Raw genomic sequence first — 22,665 nt, forward strand, 5'->3', positions numbered from 1 at the left:
TACGGGATGCGTTGGCTTTTGTCTCCTAAAATAAGCTACAATGAGCAGTGAAGTAGGCCAGTTAGCGCAAATTCATACAAGGAGGCAGTTCAGAGGACTGCCAAGGGGTTTTGACCTGCTGACCTTCAAGAGCGTCTGATGAAGAATTGAACTTGCACAATTCACTCTGTGTCCCAAGTGGAGTTGATCGGCCAAAACATCTTAGGTGTCCAAAGTTTGCTTCACGTTGGAACATTGCTTCACTTTGGTTATCTAGGCCACATTTTGTCTATTTTTTCAAATTTTTTTCCACTGTACAAAGTAGCACAACCATCCAGAAAGCTGGAAATGAGCTTTTACCATGAATCCAGAACTAATTGCTTTCCAGTTTTATGGGTTTTGGTACCGACAGGATGTAATGGTATTTGAGGATGTCTTTTGTGTTTGGAAACATGTCAGCTGAATTTTGATTTTGAACAGCCAATTTTTCATTCGACCAGCTGAAGATAAAGTCACAAACGTGGGTGACATTTATGGGGGTAAGGGTGGGCAACTGTCCCTGCTAAAATGTTTGTCAGCTCACTTTAATTATGGAATATTGACATTTGTTAAAACAATCTACTATGCATAAAGTCTGAGCTTCACGACACTAGGGGGCAGCCTGAATCCTGATGCGACCACCTTTAATGCAATGCAATGTACTAAAAAGCACTGCAGTCACTTAGTTTAAATGATGTCAATAGTAGCTAGTAGCACAGTCTCTACGCTGCTAGCAATGGGAACAGATAGCGACTTTCAAAAACTGGAAGTACACAGTTGACTTGTGCGTTCAAAACAACTACTGAGTCCACGGAGGATGTCCGGCAAAGTGATAGTGACTGGATCAGGTACTAACTCTGCTATGAGTTACTACAAGGAATTGTATTTTGGTGTAATGGACAAAAGAAATCCATTGATAGGTTTCAGGAAAATAATGTATATATATATATATATGCTTTGTGTTTACTGGGGATAAATGGTGTTTGGTGAAGTTACTTCACAATGAGCCTTAAGACCATGACTTCCATGTTATTTCAGCAAAGGATAATGTATTTGTGAATAGACTATGTCACATATTGGCTGTCAGTTGGAAGTCAGTACCTTGATGGACCTGCACAGGCGGTAGCAGGACAAAACGTTTAGGTTGCGGGTGGGAAGCAGGACAAATGATTATAATTTTCTACAGAGGTGGGAAAAATCTTGCGGGAGCAGGACTGAACAAACAGTCCCGCACAGACCTCTATCTTGAACACTAAGGAACTGAACATGTCTAGGCTGATTCTATATAGAGTAAGTGTAAATATTGTGTCAATTGGATTTTTCACTGAACTACCGCTTTAAAGGTCCACAAGCCATCTCTTTAGGGCACTGACAGGTCTAGATTCAGGTCACTGTGCTCATATTGCTGCCGGTGAGGAGATTTTTCTCTGTGGCTCTGGCTTGTTTACATGATATATATCATCCCTCCACCACACACACTCTCTGAAACTACAGCTGAAGGTCCCAAGTTTTGTCCAGAAGTTCTAAAAGAGGAGGATGACTGATGGAGAGTAAGAAAACAATGGGGTTAAAACAGTAACTCCATGGACAGCCAAAAAAAAAAATCGAAAAAAAAAAAAAAGATTAATAAATCCTCCTACACACTCATGCACAAACGCGCACACACACACTTCTGAATGTGTCAGAGTCTCGGCAACAAACCGGCCCTGGATCAAACGCTCCTACACACCCACATGCGCAACGTCGAGGGGAAAGTTGGCTTGTTTTTGTTGTCGTCTGGCATGGTATGGCAGCAGAATTGAGGACAGGACTTCAAATGCTAAATGTCATTCGGTAGATGAAGGGGGAGTGGTGGGGGGGTGGGGGGGGCTTATGGGAGGGAACGTCTCGGCACTGTCAGTGACAGCCACAGGTAGACATGCAGAGACGGGACACATGCTCTTCGCCGAGGAGGAAGAGGAGGAGGAGGAGAGGGGCCGTCAGTGTTTTGTTTGCATGTCTGTAAAATGCTTCTGGTCTGTCTGTCTAGGCTATTTGTGTACTCTTTAACTACAGGGAGACCACCCAGCGCACTTCTCGAAAAAGCAACAACATTAACCCCTTAATCTGCAGACTAATCTGAAGACTTATTCAGCAACTACTAGTGGAGAATCTAGAAGATCCGCGGGCTCTTATAAGAAAGGTTGAAGAACAGAGTGAAATGGGTCTAAGACTATGACAAGACTGGTTAACTTTACCATTGATGGAGTGGATGTAGAAATGGTGGCCAGCTTTTGCCTGCTTGGATCAATTATTAACAGAGGATCCAGCACTTGAGAAATATGACACAGATTGCCACTCAGCAGAATAAGGATGAAGGAGTGCAATGATTTTTCTCTACAAACCAAGAGCAGAACTGTCCAGGCTTTGCTCTTTTCTGGAGGTCTTAATGGTTGTGAAAGTTGGACAATAAACAAGCAGGACAGGAAAAATATTGATGCCTTTGAACTGATGGTGTTGGTGTTGGCTAAGACTTTTCAGAGTACATTGGATGGCAAAGAAAACAAACAAGTGGATCCTCAACCAAGTCAGGCCTCACCTCCCACTGGAAGCCCATTTAACCAAACTAGGGCTCTCATTCTGAGAAGAACCAATTAATTGAAAAAGACAGTTATGCTTGGAACAGCTACTAAAGGTAAAAGAGGTAAAAGAGGACGAGCCTGACCAGCTACAAGATGGAAGGATGCGATCAGATCAGTCATAAAGAAGCCATCAAAAAGCCTAAAGATACAAAGGGAAGACGGGACATTGTGGAGAAACACTATCCAAGTGGTGGCCAGGAGCTGGAATCAATGTAATGGCAAAAATGGTTAATAATAATGATATTATGAATTACTACTATGACAATATTATGTGTAGTTTTAAGAGTGAGGAACAGCAGCAACACCACAGCAACAAGTGAAGGTTTGGCAAGATATTTAACTGACTCGCTTTTTCCTTTACCCCAAGTGACGTTGATCAGTGAAGACCAAATTTCTTTCATTTTTTTACTTGAGCTACAAGTGTATTATAGCTAAATAATAGAAGCTTGTGGAATGTAATGTGCCTAGTCAGGGCACAGCAACCTGAATGTTAAGAAAAGCCGTTTTGTGCTTTCAATAAATATCAAACCACCTTCATTATGTCCATTCAGTATGTGCTCATGTTCTTGTACAGGCCAAAAATATGAATGAAAATGCAGGCTTACTTTGCTTGGCTTTAAGCTTTAGCTCAGCTGTAGCCGCATTTTTCACATGTCCGGCAGAAAACTTTCATCTTGTTACAAGGATGAAGTCATCGTCTCATTCACCAGTTTCTTGTTAAATTTTTTTAAGGTGTCTTAAATCTTTCCCTTTGCCTTTTTGTTAGCTACTAGCTAACTAGGTGAAATTGCTGTGTGTGTTGCTATAGTGACCAGCAGTCTGTGCTCCAGCCATCAGGGCTAAAGGTTGAACTAGCAGTTCTACCTTAACTCCAGTGTTTAAGACCATTTATTGTTAAAACTGTGTTGAATGATCACCAGAGCTTTATTTTACTGCAAAGGAAGGTCATTTTATTTTACCTAAAAAATCTAATTCTGCTGTGGAGAGGGCAGTAATAGAGCCACATGTTGCTGACCCCTGGCCTCTCACACTCGTCTCAAGCCTTTGTAGTTTCTGATACTGTATGATGCACTGGTACAACTCTTTGTCCAACATTGTTGTACTCCACTGAGTACAGCTTTCAAATAGCTTGGCTAATCAACCATCGAAAGTAAGCTTACCACATCATTTTTAGGTGGTTTTCACTTTTTTTTTTTTTAGAAATATCATGGGCTGTGTTAAGCAGAAGTATAGAAACCATTCCCACTGTCAGGCATTCATAGCATAAAGCATAACTGGTAACTGGTATATTCAGTGTATTAAGGAAAGCTTCCATTTGTGCCAGAGGGAGTGATAAAGCCTTAAAAAGCCTTTTAAAACACATCAACTTTGTACACATATACAAATGGTTGCTCTTGTAGACTGCTTGCTCATTGTATAGCTTGGAGCTCCAAACTGAAGCAATACCTCAAACCCCACCACACACACACACACACACACACACACACACCCACACACACATAACTGCTACAGAGTGCTGGTGGAACATCTCATGCAGTCTGTTTTAGCAGAATGGGCTGTTAACCTGCATCTGCCTCTTTGAGTTGAACTGACTGAAAAAGACAGCTTTGTTGTCATGACTCTCAGGGGTGTTTTAACCTGCTTTTGGGCCCTGAGGCCCCTGAGGGTTGTGAGCACTATGGATTGAATTGGGCCCTATGGATTGAGTCACTGCGTTCAAAAACTTCAAAAAATTGAAGGTACCAAATTTGTGTGAAATTTACAATGTGGACCATTTTTTTTACTTTGGATGGGTAGAAATTTACATACATGTCCCCAGTCACATCTTTTAACCGCTGCTGAAGCTTCAAGTTCAAACACTGCAGCACTCAGTGCCCCGTTGGCTGGCTACTCCAGCGTTGGCTAGCTTCTTTTGGAAATGCTCTTTTTTAGTTTGGTAAAGCGCTTTTGCCACTTCTCCTTTGTGTCCTTGATTTTCAAAATGTGTAATCCACTCTTTCCACCACTCTCTTGCGAAAATGGGCAAGGTTTCAGTTACAAATATGCTGTGGCATTTTGGTTTTTCAGAGGTGTCCCGAACATAGTTACAGTTGCTAGGATGTGAAAGAACAACTAAGTGAACCAATTTGACACAGCACCACCCTGAGGCAGACCAGTGCTGCATCTCTAGCCAGTTAATAACATTATGGACAGAAGTTCACCGTTTGTGCTTAAAGCAGGCTAAAACCATGACCTTTTCCTGAATTTGTAATTTAAGTGTCACTAAAGGACATTGCAATTTTCCCAAAAGGACAGCATGACATCATAAAAAGTTTATTTTCAAGGTCCTCCAGAATTTTGATTGTGAGACAGTGAGGAGATGCAAGAAGTTAATAAGGGAGTCCCAGACCTCCCAGAACCCCCTCTATTTTGCACCTTGGTTGCGCTGATAATGAACTGAAAGCTTGAAGCAATGGCAGACAGCAATGTTTGCTGTGTAGTGATCGGATGACAGGAAATATGGCAGAGACTGTAATGACAGTTAACACAGTTAAAGGTAGAGCAGAAACACGTCATAATATAAGTGTGTGTGTGTGTGTGTGTGTGTGTGTCTCGGTTGGCTCCCCCCGCTACTCCATGTGCCCCTTTGTTTTGGTTTTGGTTTAGTCCAGCCCCTCATTTCATGTCTCCACCCATGATTGTTTTCACCTGTTTCCTGCCTGTCCCTTGTTTACCCTTTGTTATTTAAGCCTTGTTTTCGCTGGTCGTTGTTCGCTTTGTTTGATCGTGCAGTTTGTTGGTTATTCTGGTTACTGTGTGTTGTTTGAACCTGTTTATTGTTGTTTGTCATCATGTCTGCCCCCTGTTCAATCTGTGTTGGGTCTATGACCCTGGACCGTCTTGAGCATGACCCTCGATTTGCCCATTATAAATCTCGCTTATCTCCGCATATGCGTCTGCCTCCTCGCTCCCTGTTACAGTGTGTGTGTAAGTGTGTGTATATATAATTTGAAAAACTGGCCAATCAGAGGCCCTGAATTACTTGCGGCCCATAGAGTTCTGCCAAGGTAAGCCAATACATTGAATACATCTTGGTTACTACGCAGTGTTTAAAAAAAACACACTGGACTTGAAGTGGAGGTTTCAGTATGTTAACATAGTTAACCACAGCGTTGGCCTGATCATCAGAGTTCACTGGTTACGCTACAGCCATCCATGGCCAGGAGTCCAAGAGAGCACAACTGGCCTTGCTCTGAAGTAAAAACCAGGACTTGAGTTTTGCATAACTCACTTAAGCACATCTATTTGAGGCTACATCAACAACTTGAGGCAAAGGTGTGACGACTTAAGCAGGCAGGCTGCACAGTGCTAAGTGCTAAAAGTTTCCATCACTTGTTAGCTACATTAGCTCCAGTGCTGAAAGACCTCAAACATGTTCTGGGTGATCGAGTGCATTTGGAGTAAATGTGTACATTTGATTTCTGAAGCATCACTTTAAGGGCGTTAAACCGTCCGTAATGACTCAGGAAAGACTTCCCTCGGGGAGAGGAACAGTCATAAGAGCAGAGGCACTTCACTCGGCTCACGGGCTGAAGGATGATCAGGGTCAAAGAAATGAGACAAAATCCTTTCCGTGGAGCTTGTACACCCGGTGGAGCCTGGGGAATGCACACGCTTATGCATGCCAACACACACGGTCACTCGCTCCCTTACACACACACACACACACACACACACACACACACACACACAAAGAAAGGCTCAGCAGAAACACTACAGACGAAACACACTTACGCACTCACTCAGTATCTCCCTGGTGGATAAATCAGTCCTTTCATGCTCCGCTGTCTCGCTGCTCCTGTTCTGACTGTGTTTATATAATGGGGAAGGAACGGTCTCACTTATTATTCTAATGGCCACCCAGGGCTGTGCCTTTTCTCCACTGTTTCTCCTCCATGCTGCCTCTCTTCACAAGAACTAATTTTCCAACTGAGGGGTCATTTCAAAACACAACACTGACACTCATAATTGCAGGCTATACAGTGTCCTAATAACAGCAGGCCATCGGTAATGGCAACTATTATATAGTATTTATGTAAGATAGTTATCAAGATCATTATAATAAGGCGAAGGGAGGAAGGCAGATTGGACTACATGAGTGAGAGAGAGAGAGAGAGAGAGAGAGAGAGAGAGAGAGAGAGATGGGAGAGAGAGAGAGTACGTACGTGATGGGGAATTCTAAGAGTCGTTTTATTATTGGGAAGAGAGAAACTGAAGGAGAGTCAGCGAGAAAGGAAGGAAGAAAAAACAGTCCAAAGTCAGTAATGGCAGCTGTATTATATATGTATTTATGTAAGAGATAGTTATCAAGATTATTATGATAAGGTGAAGGGAGGAAGGCAGACTGAACTACATGCGCGAGAGAGAGAGAGAGAGAGAGAGAGAGAGAGAGAGAGACAGATGAGAGAGAGAGAGTACGTACGTGATGGGGAATTTTAAGTCGTTTTATTACTGGGAAGAGAGAAACTGAAGGAGAGTCAGCGAGAAAGGAAGGAAGAAAAAACAGACAGCGATTGAGAGAGGGACTAAGAGAGCGACATAAAAGAGGAGAGGGTGAGAAAGTAGAGATTTAGGAAAAAGAAGAGATCAGCCAAGCGAGACAACGAGAGACTGAGAGAGCAACATAACGCATAAGGAGACCAGGGAGAGACCTACTGAGACTGATAGAAGAGAAAGAGAGAGAGATAGTAAAGAGGGTCAGAGAAACAGAAGGAACAGACAGTGAGAGAGAGAAACACAGAACAACAGGACAGAGATCGAGATACACTGGAAGAGCAGAGAGAAAGGAGTGAGAGGGACCTAGTGAGACACTAAAGAGAAGAGAGAGAGGGAGTAAAGAGAGTCAGAGAGGGAGAGCGCAACTGACAAGGAAGAGATGATGAGGGAGTGAGAGAGACACAATAAAAGAGTAGAAAAAGAAAGATGGAGATACACTGAAAGAGTAGAGAGAAAAGGGCGAGCGAGAGACACTGAGAGAGGGACATAAACAAGAGGGAGAGGAAGAGAGTAGACAGAGCGACAAGGAGAGAGAGAGAGAGAGAGAGAGAGGAGAGACATCATAAAACGAGAGAGAAAGCGAGATACATTTAAAGGGTAGAGAGAAAAGGGAGAGCGAGAGAGACTGAGAGAGCGACATAAATAAACAAGAGGGAGAGGAAGAGAGTAGAGAGTGACAGAGAGACTGCGAGGGAGAGAGACATAATGAAACAGAAGAAATAGAGAAATAGAGACGTTGAAAAAGCAGTCAGAGACAGAGAGAGAGAGAGAGAGAGAGAGAGAGAGATCATAAAACGAGAGAGACACACTGAAATACCAGAGAAAAAGGAGAGAGCGAGAGAGGCTGAGAGAGCGACATAATAAATGAACGCGAGCGGCAGAGAGTAGAAAGAGCGAGAGGCAGACGGACGGAGAGAGAGAGAGAGAGAGAGAGAGAGAGAGAGAGAGAGAGAGAGAGAGAGAGAGAGAGCCGGTGCTGCTCCGCTTCGCCTCAGTCCTCAGTGCCGCGGAAGAGAGAAGAAGAAACTCCACACGTTCCTCCTCAGCTCGACATGAAAAGGTAACGAATCCCTCCATCCACTAACAGCGAGGCGCGAGAGCGGCAGCGTTCCATCCCGCGCGGGAGCCTCAACGGTCGTTGTAACGGTCTGTAGCGCCGCTGTGTTCACACGACACTGTTAACTCGCCGTATTACACAAACAACAAACATATAAACGGTTTATAAACCTTTACAGAGTGACATTCTATCATGTTATAGCCGGTAAATGCGTCAGTGCGGCTGCATTTGTCGTGTGGGACGTTGAAATGCGGCCGTTATGGATTTTTTTTCCCAAACGTGCCAAAACTAACGCGCGCGCGCCTCGTGAAAAACAGAAGTCCTGAGAGAACCTGTTCGATCCAGCGCGAGGTTCTCTTCAGTCAGGTTTGGGTTCCCTCCCGCGAGATTTCAGCGGGGGGCAGCGCGGGTAGATAGATGGATGGATGGATGGATGGATGGATGGATGAATGAATGGATGGCGTCTCGAGAGCCACGCGCGCCAACGGCGGCAGCCACGCGCCACCGACGAACCGGCCGGTCGCGCGCAGTCGCCTACTGCCTCGCTCTAGCTTCTAAAGTTGAGTTAAAAAAAACAACTAACAAACAAACAAACAACAACAAAAAACCCAAAACAGGGGGGTGGGTGGGCGTCGCGCGAGTCTGTTTTGCACCTGCACGCGCCCTTTTATTAAGAGCACAGTTCTGAAATGAAGTCAGTTATCAGTCTTACTCTTTACTGTCACGCCGTTTGGGCGGTCAGGCCCCGCGGTGGCGCTACGGCACGCGGCTCGAGTCGGAGTCGCGCGCGTCACGGTCGTGGGTCCTTTCCCCTCGAGCGCTGAGCAGCGTGGAAAGTGAATTCCATTCAGATCACGATGCGGCCACTTTAGCCGCGGACACTGCTGGTGAGCTGTGAGCGCCCGACTCAGACGCCTGCGTCTTCATGTGGAGGGACCATCTGTGAGTTAATGCGGTTTGGAACGCGTGCGGGGCGTTTGGCGTTTGGCTGCTGCATGACTTTAATGTCGGCTGTGCAATTAAACCACGGTTCTTCAGGTTCTTCGTTAGTAAAGGAACTACTTCATGCTTATTCGGGTTGTTTGCATGGTGAAATTGTTCTTCAGACTGGAGAACGTGTCTGCACATTTCTGAAAATGGTTCAAGAACCTTTGGCATGATGAAAAGGCTCTTTGCTTCATGGCATGGTTCTTCAGACTGGCTAGATAGTTCTAGATAGAGCCTTTCTTAAAACTGCTTCTATATAGCGCCGAAAAGGGTTGTGCTATTGTTGTGGTGGCAAGCTGGGAACAGTACACTCTTTAAAAAGATGGTTCTTCAAGGGTTCTTTAGTAAAGATGAAGGTTCTATATAGAACCATGAACACTCAAAGAAGCCATTGCATGATGGAAAGATTCCTTGCTTTGTGAAATGGTTCTTCAGACTGATGATGGATGTGTAGTCTACGGTTGTAAATAGTAGAACCTTTTGGAAAAGAGTTCTATATAGTGCCAAAGGGTTCCACTATTGTCACAATATGTGCTTGTAACACCAGAAGAACTCTTTTCAAAAAGGTTCTGTATAGAACCACATACAAGACATTTTCCATCAATCTGAAGAACCTTCTTGATACAAGGTACCCTTTAACCATACTACGAGTTCTTTGAGTTTTCAGGGTTCTATATACAGCCGTTTGCTTCACTAAAGAAGCTTTGGTTCTTTTAAATCAAGTGTAAATAAACCCTTTTTGGTGCTATTTTCCAAAAGGTTCTATGTAGAACCATATACAACACCCTGACGAGCCATTTCACCATGCAACGCAAGTGGTTCTATATAGAACTCATGGTTATAAATAGATTCCTTGCCTTTACTAAAGAACCCTTGAAGAACCATCTTTTTAAAGCTTGTCTGTGTAACTCTTACAGGAGAGAACATGTTGTTACCTGGCCAGAATCTGTGGCGTATTCCCAGTGCTGTTGAGTCACTTTGGCTTCTTTCACTCTCTGTCCTAAAAGCTAGAACATTAAAGTAACACTGTGTGCAGAATTATCATCAGACACAATATCATCATGATCATGATTCAGTTATGGAGTGTCATGTGAGCGTTACTGAGGCTTACCCTTATCTTACATTGTCCTAAGATGGTTAGAATATAATTACCGACTGGGCTCATTTCTAATATTAGTTAATAGTCCAGCTCAAGCATGTCAAACTGGGGACCTGGGCCAAAGATTAGTGTTTAGCCCCATCTAATGCTCTGACTTCAGTTCATGAAGGACTTGCTAATTAGCCCATAAGCTGATTCAGGTGTGTTTAATGAGGTTCCGTGCTGAAGTCTGCAGCGTTTTGACCTACCGAGACTGGAGCCTGACACATGTGGTCTAGCCAAATGCAAAATTGACACAATTTGGTACTTTCCTTAGATGTAGTTGACAATCCAAGACATGCTTGGTCTTCTGCGTCACTGAAGCCACGAGACTAACGTCACCAACGAACACTAGAAGTCAATAGTCACCCAAATCTTTTCCACAAGGCAGCATACTGTTCATTTTTATAGTACTAAACTACAAGTCTGCACCACCTCAATGAAGACCTGGATGTGGTTTGAACAGTTTTGGGGGTGCGTTTATAGAATAGATTTGGGTGACTATTGACTTCTACTGTTAGAGGCGTTAGCCTCGCAGCTCCAGCGCTGAATTAAAAAAGCAAAATTTGGATGCTAAGCATGTCTTGGCTGTTCAGCTACATGTAGAACATAGTAGAGGGGAAAGAGTGTAAACTGGATTTGTTTGAGAAAGTGTTCATTTAATAATGACGTGTAACACGGTTCACATCCAGTGGTTGTTTTATTTGGAAGCCAAAATATTGCCTGGAATGATGGCACCCTTTTTCTGGACGAGCTTGTGCATCTTACTTTCTACCTCAGAGTAGGTTTCTTGTACTATAGTTTCTCCATTTGCATATTCTCTCTTTCCTTGGCAGAGAGAAAATCTGTTATTATCATTCCAAATGTTCGCATAGCTGATGTTCTGCTTGTAAGTGCATGGTTTTCTATTGTATGCGTTTATGAACTGACCATAGATTATACTGATTGTGCAGGGAGACTGCTTAAAAAAGCAAAGCAATTAAAATGACAGTGGCATGTGAAAGATAATGAAAGAGTGATTATAATAGTATAATACTGGGACTTATTTAAATTATTACGATATTCAGTAATATTAATGACTGACCCAAGGCTAATAAAAGCTGCAGAGGAAAGAGAGGAAAGAAAGGAAAGAAGGCTTTTTTGGAAGTCCTTTGGTACACCGAATACTCATTTATGCTCATTTTCATGTCATTGTGGGGACATTTGGTCACCACAAGGCCATTTAAGGCCGTTTCTGAAAATTTGGGGGCCTAAGCAGCATCCTACTTGATAAGGAGAAGAAATAGTAAAGAGCAAAGGCAATACAATAATAAACTACAGGCCTATACAGGAGAAATATGATCTACTAAGCTGTGTGTATAGAATAAACAGTTCTAAAGTACTGGTCAAAAGAGAGTTCACCCGTACTTTATTTAATTTCCAGCCATTAAGTATAACCTCTTCATTTTTAAGAGATATTTCTGAGAGGATTAGATGTAAGATCATCCACTTGCATAAAAAAAACAGTGAAAGAAAAATGATTCCAAAAAAAAGTTTCGAAAACTGGAGTTCAAAAAATGATTAAAAGATGCTGAAAATGAGCCTCTTCACAACCACCTGCAAGACCTGGCAGACCACCAAAACTGTCCCCATCAGATAAACAGCACTTAATGCTTTCATCATGGAGAGAGAGAGAGAGAGAGAGGAGAAAATCGAGCTCTTTAGATCTGAAAAAACAGGTGTCTCTGTCCATCCTTCCACCGTGAGGAGACAGCTCTATGACTACATCTGAAAGGATGTGTAGCTGTCAAGAAGCCTCACTGAGAAAGGGAAATAAACAAAGAAGCTGCTGGTGCTCTCCGAATGGTGGGCTGACCAGAGTCCAGACCTCAGCATCACTGGCTGTGTTTGGGATTATTTGGCAGAAAATGCAACCGACTTCTAAGACTGAACTTTGGAGGTGTGGAACCAAAAGCAAGACTTCTGAAAAGAATGAAAGCTGTAATAAAGGCAAAGTCTTGTACACAAGGCCTGTTTTGACTGGAAATGACATAAATAAAGGGTGGTCTCTGACTTTGGCACATTACTGAATATCGCTGTTGTCGTTTTTCAGTTTTTTAAAAAAAAATTTATTGCATTTCTCATCATGTTTTACAACAAGGGTGGGGAGAGGTAAGGGGGAGGGGAAGGCAGCTCAGTAACAGTTTTTCAGTTTTTCAGTTTTTGACCTAATTGAAAATTACCTATTGCCCTTTACATTGTGTGTAAATGTCATGATGAATGGATTAAAAGAAACGGCTTAAAATGACTTGGAAAAAACTCTGGTTCCATTGACTTGCATTAAAAGTAAAGCATGTTTTTTCCTTCTCCTGTAAAGTTACCATTGTGGAGCTACAAGGTTTTATTCCCACAACAGCAATATATTCTGTGGGGCCTTCTGGTGTCTCAGGGGCCTTAAATCACCTGCTAAGGCTGCTCCTATCCTCAACTGGCCCTGCACACTCACCATACATGTTTGCGTAGGATGCGCTTGATGCAGTTGTATAGGCTGCTGAAGAGTCGTAAACATTTCAAGCACTCTGTTTGTATTCTCACTTGTGTTTAGAAGAGCTCGAGAAGTCCGTACACATAATAATCTCCATATTTTTATGGGCATGGCTTTATTTATTGAAGTGTGATAAAGAGTGTGTATGTGTGTGTGTGTGTGTGTTTTTCTGTGTAGCCACTTCAGCCTTACAAAATTACATGCATCACAAACTGCAAATGTAGCCCATCTCAGCGGCTTGGATTCAAGAAGAGCTCATTTGGGTGGTTTTTTTTTTGGTTGAGCATGTGGCTGTTGTTTTTCCGTGAACGAAATCTGTTTTGTATGTGTGTGTGTGCCGAAGCTTAGCTTTGGCTCAAGCTCAGCGAGAGGAGGTTCGCTTTTTATAAAATGGGCCAGGCAGGAAGGGATCGCAGTTTGGATCAGATTTCTCTCTTTTTATTTAACACGTAATGCAATCAGTGCCTGCAATGAGCTTATAATTGTGTACACCGAAGGAGGGCTTGTATTTACCCAGAGAGGAATGGAGGGAAGGAGGGGGAGTGCGGTGGGGGGAGGCATGTTGAAACAGATACGACGTATTGACTCAGTGACTTATGCTGGCGATAAAGCCGTTCTGTGGAGCAATAGAGCGGCAATAGAACGGTGAGAGTGCCATGACGGGAGGACTCTCTAGGCTCTCCGGGCTCTGGACGTTACTGTAAATTACAACGGACAGGGAGGCCTTAGAGAGACGTGGCCAGACGTAGATGGGGAGAGCGATAAGGTCGGTGGACCAAAGCAGGGATGGGAAGAAATAGCACGTGCAGTACCTTCCAGACGCTCATTTAATACGAGTGCCCTTCCACAATAGCATTACGACCTTGGGGTTGTGGAGAGCAGTTTAAGTGCTTCAATGTCCACATAAATGAGGAAGATGCTCTTTAAAGCGCTGCCGTCTAGAGCAGACACTGAAGTAAACTAGATCAGACAGGCCTTATAAGGGGAGAATTCCCAATGGGGACTCGTTTAAGAACAGCGAATCATGAGGAAGCTCAACAGCCTTTGGGTCCACCATGGGTTAAGTGAATCAGATAGACTTGTTTTAAAGACGTTATTATGGGCTTTCCCCTTATCATTGTCAGAGGATTAGCTTAAAGGGTGGGCGATATGGCCAAAATAGAACATCGCATGACTTCAAGATATCTTCATGATACACAATATGCAGCATAATATTCCATTTTTTGGATGCAGGATGGTGAGAGGTGATAGCAAAAATCCAGCAACTGGAAAGTTATGGGTTCAAATCCCAGGGTTGACCTAGTATACCTGATTGTGAACTCCACTCAGGAATAATTATGACCTCTCTGTCATGAAACACATTGTTTGCAAGTATAATCACATCCACAGAATGTTCAGGAAAGCATATTTAGCCTTATTTATGCTAATAATAAAAAATATTATTATTAGCGTAAATAAATTATACTGCACGCTTTTTTTGCATATTGCTTACTTTGAACAAGAAAGTGGGACCAAGCGTGAACTAAGTGAACTAAGCTTTTTCCTCCACTTTCAGGCACAATTGATCACATTCTGATTGTGTTACAGTTGTATGCAAAAGTTTGTGCACCCCTGTTCAAATGATGTTAACCGTAATCCATTGGAATGATATTTTCTAAGTTGTACTAACCTCACACACCCCGCCTCGTCTCCAGGCTTTTTATTTTATTGGTCTGTTTTAAAGCATTAGGTTATAAAAAGGTACAACTATCTTTTTTTTCCACTGGGAAAAACTTTTAATTTACGCAAGTTTAATTTACACCTTAAAACCTCTGTTGTACCTTTGAGGGGACATTTACGTTGTTTGTACCTCGTTCGACCAAAAATGTACCTGCACAGAGCCTTTATTTCTAATAGTGTAAGTGAAAATGACTTATCCTCTATACAGAACGCAGTTCTGACAATTTTAATGCAAGGTTACTGTTTATTTGCAGAATTGAACATATTGGAAAAAAATTAAAAATGTTCAAAAATTATGGCATATTTTTTTTCAATATGGTAAATACATATGAATAGAAAATTCAAGCATGTGTCAGCTTATTTTACCTTGGAAAATGAGCAGAATGTCATTTAATTAGGGGCATTGAAACTTAAGACTTACTTAAGACTGCATGTATAAAACTGTTGCCTAGGCCTAAACCTAAACCTATGATGCAAAAAGCACCTATCTTCTTGATGCTTAGGCATTTAAGGGAGGAGTGGGTGAACATATTACACGTGCAGTTTTTGTGTTGATTTCCCTCTTTCAGTGAAAACCAGCTGTTTTTTTAAGACCCTAATGAACTGTGTCATGTTGTTGAGAGACTCTCTTTTACAATGGCAGCAGACACATTGGTTACATGGAGACAGGAGCTTTGAACACTTGCTGAAAGAACAAAACTGTTTACATTCTCGGGACTAGACTTATGTGAGAAGACGTGGCACAAAATGTTCACGCAGTCCATGTTACCATTTCACAAACTCGATTTTCTCAGCCAGCCTTTCTGTTTTGTTTCAAGCTTGTTGGCGGTGTCATGATGTAACTACCTCCTTTACACTCTGAGACTCACGAGCAAGCAGTTGTGGGTGTGCACAGTTAAGCTGCGTTCCTAGTAAAACGAATGTAACTTTGCTGCAAATTGTGGGCACGTAATGTGGTCCCAACAAGGCACATTGCACCTGCACATTGCACACTGCATCTGTACATCTGATCCATTCTATTCATCAGTACTTTTTTTGCAATGGTCCCTGTAATATTCTTGTAGTGAGACGTCTGAGGAAAGGTTTTAATAAAGCAAAGCTGAGAAATGGCCATTGTGACGCTATTTGTGAAAGAATTAGGTGTGAAAGCATGTGTATGCTCACCTCCAGGCTGGCAGGCTTCCACTGGAGCCAGCCGTTTGAGAAGCACGTTGTCCTGTGAAAAAATGCCGCTCGAGTCCTTGCGTAATTGTGGTAAGGCCGTCTGAAATCGCTTACTTCTGCTCTAATTAGTACTTCAAAACAGTACTCCAGAAAGATTAGTTTAAAATGAGAGCATTCGTCAAATAGTAGACTAAAAGTAACCAGCTGCCGCACTATACATGGAATCTGAATTGTGCCAACATTGGATACTATTCAAAACCCCATAATGGAAGCAGTATGGAGGGGCGTAACTTCTGAGGCTGTCAATTAAATTTGAGAATATGGAAGTTGCAGGTAAAGCAATGAACTGCAAAGAACAGAAAGCGTGTAGCCAAAAGTATGTGGACATCTGACTATCACTCCTGTATGGGCTTGTTGGATATCCCATTTCAAAAATACGGGCATTAATATGGATTTGTCTCCTCCATGTTTGTGGCTATAACTGCATCAAATCTTCTGAGAAGGCTTTCCACAATATTTTGAAGTGCACTTGTAGGAATTTATGTCAAATTTGTGAGGTCAAAAAGGCCAGGCTTTCCATTGATGTCCCAATTCATCCCAAACATTTTCGGTGATTAGGCCAGGGCTTTGTGCAGGCCACTGGGGTTCCTCTACACCAAGCTAATCAAACCATGACTTTATGGAGCTCAGAAAGGGCCTACTCCAAACTGTTGTCACAAAGTTGGAAGCGTTTAATTATCGAAAATGTCTTTGTATGCTGTAGAGTTAGCATTACCCTTCATTGAAAATAAGAGGCCCAAACCCTGAAAAACAGCACATTATCCCTCCTCTACCAAACTTTGCTGTTGGCACTATGCATTAGGTAGGGCTCTCCTGGCATCCACCAAATCCAGATTCGTTAGCCAGACCGGCGGATAATAAGATATGATTTATCACTCTGAAGAACATGTTTCCACTGCTCCAGAGTCCAGTGACTGTGCTTTGCACCACTCCAGCATTGCGCATAAAGATCCTAGGCTTAGGTGCAGCTGCTTGGGCATGGAAGCGCACAGGTGATTTTATGTGCTTCACCTTGCTCCTAGAAGCTTCCATTTCGCACCATTTGGCCATTCCATTTGGCAAAGTTGGCATTCTATGACCGAGCCAGCTTTAGTCAATGAGGGCATAAGTATGATCATGTTTGTCTATGGAGAGTGCATGGCTAAGTGCTTGATTTTATACACTTTATAGCAATGAGTGTGGCTGAAACACCTAAACTCAATAAGGGATGTCCACATATTTTTTGGCCATATAGGATATGTGATTCAGTAGTGGGAGGTATACCGGTTCCTCTTGCTGGGTGGCTAAACTGGTGATTTTTCAATCACGTTTGATGATGAAAAATAAAAATGCAGCAGACCCTCAATCTCCTCTCGATGTCTAGTCCATTGCATCAGAAGTAGTTTGCAGCTGACACAAGGAATTGGCAGTCTTTTGTTGTAACTCTTCAAGGTGCCACCGCCAAAATGTCAAAATCGATTGCTGGCAAGGCACTCAGTTCCAACGTTGGTTCATAGATAAAATTTGCTGTTTGCTACGTTTCCAGCCCGAAAACTAAGAGAGTGCATAACGTAACTCATCTCAACGTCACTGTCAGGCCCAGTCCTGAAGTTTTTCAGGCACAAAAATGAAAAATGAGCTCTACAGTTCCATAATTTGCTCATTCATTACTAGCAATGCCCAAAATTAAAAGTTTGTACCAACAGCATGAGGCTTCAGCTAGACAGCAGTAACTTCACAAACCATAAAGGTGTGTTATTGCAAGTTTATTCTCGGAGTGTAGTTGGTAAGAAGTTTTTTCCCAGGAAGGAAACACCTCTGAGAAACACTTCTGCTTCAACTCAAAAGCCACCCTAAGAACATTACCTTCTACACTTGTGAATAAGTGTGTAGTATGTAGTGTTGGAAACATGTTTTTTCCTCTGTTTTGAACTCATGGGAGGGAGCCATGAGGGAAGCAGCTCCCTGCAGTGGGTTTGTGGGATGGCATACGGCTCAGATGGTGTCTGGATTCTTCAACAAGACAAAAGGTAAAAGGGAATTCTAACAACTCTTCAAAATCTCCCCAATATTCTACTGTTAAGCTGTAAACAAAGCCATTCAGAGTAGTTTCCTATAAAGTGCACCATTCAAGAGAAATGTACCCAGTCAGAATTTTTTACAATGATGAGATGAACCGTGGAGCTTGTGATGCCTACAAAGCAAATATAGCCATTTTATTTACTATCCAAGTGACCAGTGAACCTACAGTGAGTCTTCATATGTGATGTTGTTAGTGGTAAAATAGTAGTAAATGTGAAACGAAGAAGCACAGTGTCACTAACGCAAAGCACATCTTTCATGAAGCACCAAAGTCTACTTGAGTACTAACAGCCAACCTTGTGGAGAATCTTCAGCCTGCTAAATGTGAGTGAGTGAGTGAGTTATAAGCCAGGTCTATGAGGTGCTTTGCATCTAAAAATCTTTCTTTTTTTTAAATGGTTCTATATAGCACCAAAAATAGTTTTTCTATTGTTATGATTTCAAGATTGTAACAATAGAGGAACCATTTTGGTGCTATATAGAACCATTTTCAAAAAGATTTTATATAAAACCATACACAACACATCTGAAGAACCATTTCACCATGCAAAAAACCATTGAAGCATGAAATGGATCTATATAGAACTCATGCCTTTACTAAAGAATCCTTGAAGAGTGCATATGTTGTTATAGTTTGGAAATGTGATGCCTGTGGCATATGTTACTGAACCATCACTGGAGCGATACCTCTCTTGTCACTGGGTGGTCCCCTCAGGTGTATGTCTTCAGCATTTTTAGTCAGGGAACATTATTGTATCAAAATCCATTGCAAATTTTTAAATTGCTCCTCACAGCCTGTCGTGACTCCAGGCTTTATATTTTAATGTTCTGTTTTAAAGCATTAGGTTATGAAAAGATACAAATATGTACTTTGCCCCTAGGAAAAACGTATTTAAGGGACACAGTTTGACCTTAAAACCATTGTTGCACCTTGAGGGCACTTTTACATTGTTTGTACCTTGATGAACAAAAAAATGTTAATTATATACATTTGTGGAAATTTTGAAAAGTCTCCTTTAAGCTGTGAGACAGAACACCAAAATGGTCTCAGACCAACTTGGAAGGGAAGGTGTGGTGACACAGCAGAGGTGTTAGTAGGTGGAAGGTCCTTTCCTCGTCATATGCATTAACATAGTCTCACGATGACAGCATAATCTGCTCCGTACAGCACGTCAGAGAGTGGAGTAGGAGTATGTGGGTGTGGGCTTGTGTAGATGAAGAATCTTGTGTAATGCATCTGCACGTGGGTGTTGCAGGGAGGCTGTATTTTTTTTTCCCTACACCAATATGCGCTTGTGGTCATGATTCATGACTTGTCTTCAAGCCTGAAACTCATGACACAGGAATCCCAGACAGGAATCCTAGTGTACGTCCTACTTCCACAAAAGATAATTGGCTTATTCCTGTGTCAAATTGGCCTGTCCTCCAGGACGCAGAGTGGATTTTAGACTCCAATCTGTGCTGTGCTGGTTCCTGTGCTTGCTGGGGGATTTAGATGGGTATTACACACTGAATTACTGTATGACAATGATGGACTGATAGCTGTGGAAGGGTTCTGGAAAAGAGTGGCAGCTTGCTGCGGCACGGGGACCGGCACACGCCATCTTCCGCAGACAGACGGACAGCCGAAGTGCCCCCTCAGACATCCTGGAACGCCGCTTCTGGAGGCGCTTAAGTCGCTGCCGCGCTGACTGACACACCATTCCCACGTTTCAGTTGCCAAAATGGCATTTTTCGGCTGCCACAATGGCGTCTTGCCACCACGACTCCATCCTGTTTATGTGCTGTCAAGTTCATCCTGTGCTCCAAGTCCAGAGATGTCTTCCAATGCCGGGTAGTTGTAAACATGCCCAGAGTCAGTACAGATTGGATGGGAGGAAAGAAAATGATGCTTCTTCGCTTCTTGTTTAACTTCTCGAGGCGCACAGCTGGTGGCTGCCCACTCTATTTTCCAGATCCCAAAAAACAAGCAACTCCCCCTCAAGAAAAAGAGAAGGAAAAAAAAACACGATAACCTCGTAACACCTAACAATGCCTGGGGTCCCAATTATGATGGGATTTTCGAGTCCGAACTCTCATTTGAAAACTCCCACCTGAATGTTGATCTCTCGCTCGCCTCACCATGCTCACCATCACTCGCTCATTGCAATTTGCAGCGGAATGGGGGATGTTGTCTCTCGGCATACCTAAATCATTATACCCACATCAGACGCAGCGAGCAGGCTTCAGTTTAAGGCTTTGAAGTTTTTTTTTCTCCTGCAGCACACTCAGGCCTGAAGGAGACACTAGATAAGTATGTGTACGTGTTAACCCTTTGAATTTAGCACAAGCCGAAAAGAAGCAGAGTAAGCCATGCCTGAGTTTTGGGGCTGGATTTAACAGGTTTTCCAGCTTGATCACCTAGCATCAAACTTTATATTTCATGCTAATGAATATGGTTACAACAATGGGCCTGAGCTGATGCTAGGAACCTCTTTGCAGCCAAAAGAAGAACCCAGAGCAGTGTGAGCATGCCTGACAATGACTGGAAACCAGCTAGTGGAGGCCAGATATTGCAGAAGTTTTTGGTGGAATTCCACCTTCAGAGGGGTTTGATGTGAAAGCATTGATTGCATAGAAACTAGCTGACTTTTTACGGTGGTGGTAACCCGGTGTCACTACGTCAACAACACAAATATAGTAATTTTATTTAGTATCCAAAACAACCTTTCAACCTTCATGTCTTTAGAGTTTCTATATGCTATGGTAAAATGGTAAAATAGTGGTAAATCTGAAAAATCTGCCTTCTTTGGGGGCTCTTTTGTCTCTGCACACACCCCTCCACCACATATTTAATGTAGTTAAGTTATAACTGAAGTTTGAAGCCTGAAATCTCTCAAATCTTCTCTCCTTCAAATTCACATCCTCATCTTCCATTCCCATCACGAAGGGTTTGCAATCCCCACTGCCACCTCAGTTCCTGTATCAGTCCCGCTATAGCTATGAAGGGGGTCTGGCCTTCTAGCTACAGGCAGAAGCCAGAATTCCAGCGCAAGTTCTTAGAGTTTCGCCCCTTCCTTCAATCAGTCTTCCCTCATACTACCACCACCATTTTAGGTCAAATCCTTATTGCACAACTATCATAAAACAATGTATCAAGCAGCATATTGGCAACTTTTTCATGTACTAACTTTCTATGGAGTAGCTTTTAGAGGCAAATGGTTAAGACGTCTGGTTCCTATCACTACCACTGTAAACACTGTGAACACTGTGTTTCCCTAAAACAGCATTCCACTAAAAACACTCTGAATGGCTTTACATCTTAACCATACTCTGCAGACATTTTGAAGCATCAATACAATTATCCTTTAAAGTGGTCTAATTCGATTAACACTAACTAGCCCATTCAACGTTACCATCTTTGGGTAGCATATTCCTTAAGCTCAGATGTCACAGAGCACCATGTAAATGCTTAAGCGTAGGAAACGATGCTGTGAAGACGAATGACTTGTCAGCGGATGCAGCTGCTTGCGGGGGGGGAATTAGACCGCAGCGAGCATAATTGCGGGAAGTGACCAAAAACTGTCTTGTTAGAGCGCGTCTCAAATGTATGAAAGCGAGGGCTCTGTACACATAAAAGAGCGAAGCGGTTTTCATGCTTCCTAAAACGAATTAGCTCATAAACAAAACACACTCCTAACTGTAAGAAATCGCTTTCTGTTTGGTTGAAGCATTGTCACTGCCCTGCAAGAGCAAGACAGAAACTGGAACAGGGTTGAAATAGTAGGCAGTAAAAAGCATTGTTGGTTGTTTCTAAGCAGTTTTATATATATAACTTTTATAAGCAATATATATATATATATATATATATATATATATATGGCTGTACTTCATCTGTATGGCTGATGCTGGTAATGTTTGTGTTTGGAGTTAATAATGTAGTAGTAGTTGTTGTATTTCATGCTTAGGGCTGTTCCACTGCTGAGTTTTTGGGGTAGTGCCTGACTGATATGAGCATTTTGTAGCCAATATTGATATGAAGGGGGCTAGAAAGTTAGAAAGTCCAACAATGTTTTATATATATTATGACCACCTCCTTGTTTCTACGCTCAGTGTCCATTTTATCAGCTCCTTTTACTATATAGCTGCAGTTTGTAGTTCTACAGTTACAGACTGTAGTCCATCTGTTTCTCTGATACTTTGTTAGCCCCCTTTTACCCTGTTCTTCAGTGGTCAGGACCCCCATGGACACTCACAGAGCAGGCACTATTTGGGTGGTGTTACATTCTCAGCACTGCAGTAACACTGACATGGTGGTGTGTTGGTGTGTGTTGTGCTGGTACGAGTGGATCAGACACAGCAGTGCTGCTGGAATTTTGAAACACTGTGTCCACTCACTGTCCACTCTGTTAGGCACTCATACCTCGTCAGTCCACCTGTAGATGTAAAGGCAGAGACGATAGCTCATCTGCTGCTGCACAGTTTGTGTTGGTCATCCTCTAGTCCTTCATCAGTGGTCACAGGATGCTGCCCACAGGACGCTGTTGGCTGGATAACTGTGTTTATCTGCCCTGTGATGGACTGGTGAACTGTCCAGCATATTTCCTGCCCTCTGCCCAATCCAGCACCCTGCGCAACCCAGAAGGATAAGCAACTTAGAAGTTGGATGGACGGATGTATAGGTAGAAATGACAGAAATCTTCTTCAATCATTCATTTTCATAGCTTACAGTAAGTCGTCCTGTATCTTAAACCACCTTTACAAGTCTCTGTGACCTTAATGAAGGCCTGTGATGAAGAAG

General features: G+C 42.6%; 1 protein-coding gene across 6 annotated transcripts in view; it reads left to right on the forward strand.

The window, feature by feature from the left end:
- Positions 1-7,907: 7,907 nt before the first annotated feature.
- The window catches only part of LOC108442582, a 298,955-nt gene continuing 284,197 nt past the window's right edge, over positions 7,908-22,665 (forward strand). For 3 of the 6 annotated variants that reach the window (XM_037531973.1, XM_037531982.1, XM_037531987.1), the window contains exon 1: positions 7,908-8,235. The gene's annotated coding sequence lies outside the window, so the exon portion shown is untranslated. Of the gene's footprint in view, positions 8,322-9,012; positions 9,175-22,665 lie in introns of those variants that run through there. The other 3 variants (XM_037531975.1, XM_037531977.1, XM_037531974.1) reach the window with 3 other exon arrangements.

This window comes from Pygocentrus nattereri, chromosome 2, assembly GCF_015220715.1.
Source record: "Pygocentrus nattereri isolate fPygNat1 chromosome 2, fPygNat1.pri, whole genome shotgun sequence".
Classification (NCBI taxonomy): Eukaryota; Metazoa; Chordata; class Actinopteri; order Characiformes; family Serrasalmidae; genus Pygocentrus; species Pygocentrus nattereri.